Raw genomic sequence first — 6,000 nt, 5'->3', positions numbered from 1 at the left:
TCTTTCTTTCACTCCCAGATCTTCATTCTCATTCATGCTCAGTGCTTTATCTGGTAAATCCATTCTGCCTCACCAACTGCTTTCTCCCAGCAGGTGTTTGTTCTGGTGCTTGCATAGTCAAGATGCCATTGCAAAGTTGGCGCTGAAATGCCAGAAACCGGAGATGTGGATGTGGCAATGTCTCAGGAAGTTACTGAGTGGTCATCAGGGTGGGTGACCTCTTCAAGCATGGCACCTCCTATGAAAAGAGATGAGTTTTCCCATTATGCGCATGGTAACAATTGTTTTTGAAAACACAATGGGTGAGTGTAAGGGAGTATTATAAAATTTTGAGATATCACATGAAGCTTTTGAGGGTCTTGCTGCTGCCACCTCTTCAACCTCATTGCTTTCCATAGCACCTCTTGTTTGCCAATTGCTTATATGCAGAACTTCTGTTCATATGGACTGCCCCCGTGTATTTCTCTGTCACTGACTGTGTGCTACATTTTCCTTTATGGAGAAATCTTGAAAGAAGAAAGACTTGCATCACTCGCATCCACCTTTAGATGGATTGTAGAATGTCACAAGTAGTGATTTACAGCCATTCAAACACTTTAAAATTGTAGTCACTGTTGTAATGTATGAAGCATGAAGCCAATTTGCTCATAGCTAGATCCCACACACAACAATGTCATAATGACCAGATGTCCTGTTTTACTGATGTTAGTTGAGGTATAATTGTTGACCAGGACACTGGGAAGAACTCTCCTGTTCTTCTTCAAAATAGTGCCATGGGATCTTTCATGTCCACCTCCAAGGGCAAATTGTATGTGAATTCTGGATGGCTGAGGGAATATGAATGTATCATGGAAACCTTCCTGCCCCCTTTGAATGCATCTCTCATGATGATGCAAATTAAAGGTAGATTGTGTTTTGGGTGGTAGCTCAAAATATGTGAAAGCACATTGTAGCTCATTTTGCACTGTCTTATTTTCTTCATATGCTCTTGTAGGAGGCATTGTGAGAGTGATCATGAGTTTAAATGATGCTTCACTGCTTGTGGAGTTTGCCTTTTCCATATGCAGGTTTTTAGAATGTAATGAATTTAATAAAATTGATTAATTATTTGTTTTTGGCTACATTGGATTTCTGATCTTGCCATGAGCAATGTAATAAGTTCTTGTTGAAAGGAATTGCCTTATTTATCACAGCAGCAGGATTACATTTTCCCCTCAAAGGATTTGGAGATGCCACCAGCAGCTGATCTCTTAGGACAATGGCTGACAATTACAAAAAAAATGGCCATATGTCCTCAGGTAGTATATAAAAAAATAACTAAAAGTCTTAAAGGGCCTAGTGTTACAAAAGAAGAACACATTACATGCACTATGGTGATGGCTGAGCATACACTGTGGTGTTGTACAGCTTCCATTTTAATAATGTGGTGTGAGCTCTCTCCCTCAGCTTTTATTCATATGCAATAAGTTTTATCAGATAGGAGGACATTCTTAAGTGTAGAATAATTAATTGGAGGATGAAAAAACAAAAGGTTTGTTTCATGTAATGGAAAGATGCAGCCATCAGCTGAATTAGAACTCTGAACTATCCCATGAAAAGATGGATCAGTTTATCAGCTCTCATGAAAATGTCTCTTGTAGGAACATTCCTAACCTTCCTCAGCTCAGGCACAGGAACCTTCCTTGGATTCTCCACACTATTCTCATCTTTATTCCCTGTTTCCAGTTTCCATTTATGCTCCTGAAGCTGAATTCCTTTCTCCAAAGTAAACCTGTTGAGAATACAGCAGTGGCACATTCTTGGCCACAGGAACTGCACCACATCGAATTGTGCCCCCCAGACATATCCAGAAAAGCATTGTCCTGTGGTATGCAAAATCTATCAATTGATGCAGACCTGCCAAGACCCCCCGTGCAAACAAATGTTTACTCATAACGCTTATCTACTTAGGTTCACATTCCAGAGTTCCTGAAATGGATTCCAGCAAAATAAATTGCCCAGTGGAAAGGACTGGATGTGACTTGTGAAACCTGCTAAAGTTAACATTCAGTTTCCTTTGTTAAATTAGGCCACTAAATTTGACAGATTTTTATGTGTCCCAGAGAATGCTAATTCTGTTCCAAAGTGAGGTCAGTATTATGAAATCTGGAAACGTGACAGTTTGAAGTTTGACGGTGGGAAAAATGAATTAAACTCAGTATTAGGAATTTCAGCAAATATGGCATCAACGGATTGTCTATATCTTAAATTAAAGGTTTGATTTAGCTTGCAGTTGCAGTCTAGGATACCTTCCACTGGCAAATTCTCATCATGGTGAATCATCTCTTCACTGTCACTATCAGGAGAGCTCTCTTATTCAGCAGGATTTATACGCCAGGATTTGGCAGGTCTGGAATGAATGGGATTTTTGAAGAGTGAAATCACACGTCATAGGAAAACATTTGCTTAATGGTCTGAACCAAGGCCAGTAAAGCGTTAGTATCATGTATTGTCCTCAAAAAGAGATAAAAGCTGGATGGGGCTCTGTACTGTTTCCGAATGTTTCAGAATGTTATAGGATGGGGATTACAAATGTAGGTAAAGAGACGTTAAAAGAGACTCCGACTATAGAAAGAAACTGAGTATTTATTGTTTTTTTTATGCTTATTGTGGCTTTGAAGATCAAGCCGAAGGGCAATGTACATGAAAAATCCAAACAGCAGCAACAATCATTAACATTTAGTGACCTAGAGGCAGAAATTTTATATCCAAACCGTGCACCCTTGACGCCGAACAAAGACTGACACCGCTGATGGTGTTTCAACCTTTTAGTAAGAGTTTACAGAGTGACGGAGATTGTTTTACTGGTAGATCCATTCTCCCTCACATATACTTATTTTTCCTCATTCTAGTTTAAAGAAAGAAAGGAGTTGTCTAATGGAATGCTTAAGTAGGGGAAATTAATAACTTTAACCGGGTCTAGAATATGAGAGGACTTGAATAACGTGAGGTAGTGAAGGAAGGAATACTGGAGCAGAGGAAACTAACTGACCCTCAGTTACACAAGCGGGAACGGCCTTGGGCAATAAAGTTCAAGTGCTTTATACTCAGTTTGGTGTTCCCCAAGGCCAATGGGATTAATGATCAGATTCTTAACTGAATGCGGAACGCAAAATCTTGAAATGATCTGTGTCGCTTGCGAGATACATTAGCACTGACTTGTCTTCGATAAGATACTCTAATTCCAACCACACGAACAGATTGGCATGTTGACAGAGTTCCCAGTAAGATCTTGCCCATAGCCAGCCTGGATATGAGGTTCATTCTGTTCCAGGGAGCTCAACTTAGTGTTGTTCATACACTTTAATCTGAGGAATTTGCAGTTGACCAGGGACTATTCAGTAAAGAGTAAACATTTCAAATTTGCGGTACCTGAGCTAAAAGTAGCCAACGAATAAATGCAATTCGAAATTATTGTGGAATTGCGCACAGATGCTTTATAACAAAGATATGTTATTGTGGGCTAAATATCACACAGCACGTTTAGCCTCTGGTAGAAAATGACAAGTACTGAAACTAGTGGAAATGTTCTGGCAGCACCGAAGTGAGTTTACCCATGCGCCATCATCATAGGCAAACTCTAGAGCATTGGTATAGCATTGCACCAATTCTAAGTAATATTGTGAAAGTGTGTTCAAAACCACTCAAGGAAATCCCTTCTCTGATATATTCTATTACAGGAAACAAGAATATTAACTTAATTAAAATATTAATGAATATTGTAAGCAGGGTTTAAACATTCAAAATACTTTATTAGCAATTGCACTTTACCTATCATTATTATATTTTAAGTATTGCATTATCCAGTCTCTCCGAACGTCATATCTCCTCGCTGGCAAATACTTAAATTTCTCATTTTCTTGTTAATTACCGAAAGTCAGAGTCTGGTCTCTTAGACGATTGACAAAAAAAAAACCCATAAACAATACAATCCCTAAAGATAATGAAAAAAATGTAGCGTCCATTCATTGAAATTAATGCCCAGCCATCTTTCCTTCATTTGTGGTTAGATTTTAGAAAGAATTGAGAGAGAGGGATCGCATCGAGCTCGATAACGAGTTATACCATTGCAATACACCTCTGTTCAAAAGCTGATGAGCTCGACCTCGTTCCCAATTGGTGGCGGTGATGGGGGGGGGGGGGGGGGGGGGGTTGGGGGATAGGTGGTGGGAAACTACTTGGAACCTTTTTACCAATGAATGCCTACCGAGGAAGAACTCCCAGTTCTAAAGAGAGCGCTACATATTAATGATCACGTGAGGGAGCGGAATTTTCTCACCAAAGGTAAACGTGTCTACTCTCTACAGCCATTTGTTCTCTTAATAATGATGACATGTGTTTAACTTCACTTAGACTAACAGTGCCGAATTAATGGGCGCCTTCATTCTCAATAGATTAATTTCTATTGCAAGTGCTCCTCTCAGAGCTTTATGTAATTACCCTATTTCCTTCTGAAGGGGCATCTCACATTTTGCCCAAATAATATAATCATTACCCACATCCTGCAGCTGCACAGATCTTAAGCATTGATAGCACCAGGCAAGAAGAAGCAAACAGAAATAATCCATGTCATTAACTTAATGGATAACTGAGTAAACACTGCTTGTGTCCAACCTAACCCCACGGCTCCCGGAAACTATTTGATACGCGCGGTCAATATTGTTTTAAGAAAAACTCTAGTGGAGAGCACTCGACCTTTCAGCACCACGGAGAGCTCACCGAGCGAGTCCACTCGAACATCCTCTCAGTTATAGTCTAAAGTAGCAGAGCCCCGAGTCTAGCCTTCCTCTGACTGTAATTTACGAGCGCGGTTATTTCTGTAGGACTTAGCTCAGCTGCGAGGAAGCTCAGCTACTCTAATGGATTACTAAAATGACGTAAGGCGCATTGGCTAGTCAAACGCATTATGACACGATTGTTATTCATGATAGAAAACTGGAAGCTATGGCAAAATAAGTAGTTTTCTTGACTTAATCGTGAGTGTATCCGGATCAATCAACTTATGCCCGTCTAGCCTTTCTACAGTTAGAATATAATAATTATATAAATCAAGCATAGTGATTAGATATTTCTTCCCTTTACATTATCCTCTTTATCTGTGATCCTGCAACAATGGTAAATAGTTTTAGGGAACTTCAGTTCTACAGAAATGATAAACTCGACCGTTCAAGTAGCAGAGTTTTGATAGATTGAACGGATGTTAGTTCATGCAAACTGAAAAGCACAAAGGGATAAGTGCTAAATGAAAGTGGAAAGCTGTAAGTCTCGAGACTTTCACTAAAGTGAGTTATTATTTTACTTCCATGGACGTCCCGGTTCAATGAAAATAAAAGTAATCCATTATTCCTAAATGAAAATCCATGTTCAAATTCTCCCAAATATTTCAAAACACACTTAATTGTGAAATGTCGCTCTGTTTAGATTTGCACAGTGTGGACTCGTTTTATTATGTGCATATTAGGAATGATCGGTTTTCTAACACGTTCACTGCAGTGGGGGTCAAAAATTGAGAAAATGCTACTTGCCTTTTTGCACAGGCTTTCAAATAGTGATGTTCCTGAATTCCTGCAAAGGGATTTTGCGATTGGTTATACAAGCACCCCCGATATCTTAACTGAATTTCTTTTCACTTGTTAAACGGGACACCTAGTTTTACAAAATGCAACTGTAAAATATTACCGCTGGTCTGGTGGCACCAGCACCGTTTGCTGTCATTTTCAGTATGTAACTCACATGAAAAGATACACTACAGGAAAAGAAACGCAGTATTGGTATTTTATTTATCTTTTTTAAAAAGCTGTGATTTCTCCTGATAAAATCCTTATTTGATTTGTTATTTGGAAGTATAATTATGCAATTGCTAAAATATAATGGTCCTAAGTGTGATGCGGCAGATTTACACCGATGCAATATATGAATACAGCAGCAGATGTCGCTCTACACAAAGTGACCAATCTTTGC

This window comes from Carcharodon carcharias, chromosome 10, assembly GCF_017639515.1.
Source record: "Carcharodon carcharias isolate sCarCar2 chromosome 10, sCarCar2.pri, whole genome shotgun sequence".
Classification (NCBI taxonomy): Eukaryota; Metazoa; Chordata; class Chondrichthyes; order Lamniformes; family Lamnidae; genus Carcharodon; species Carcharodon carcharias.
Note: the sequence above shows the minus strand (reverse complement) of the source record.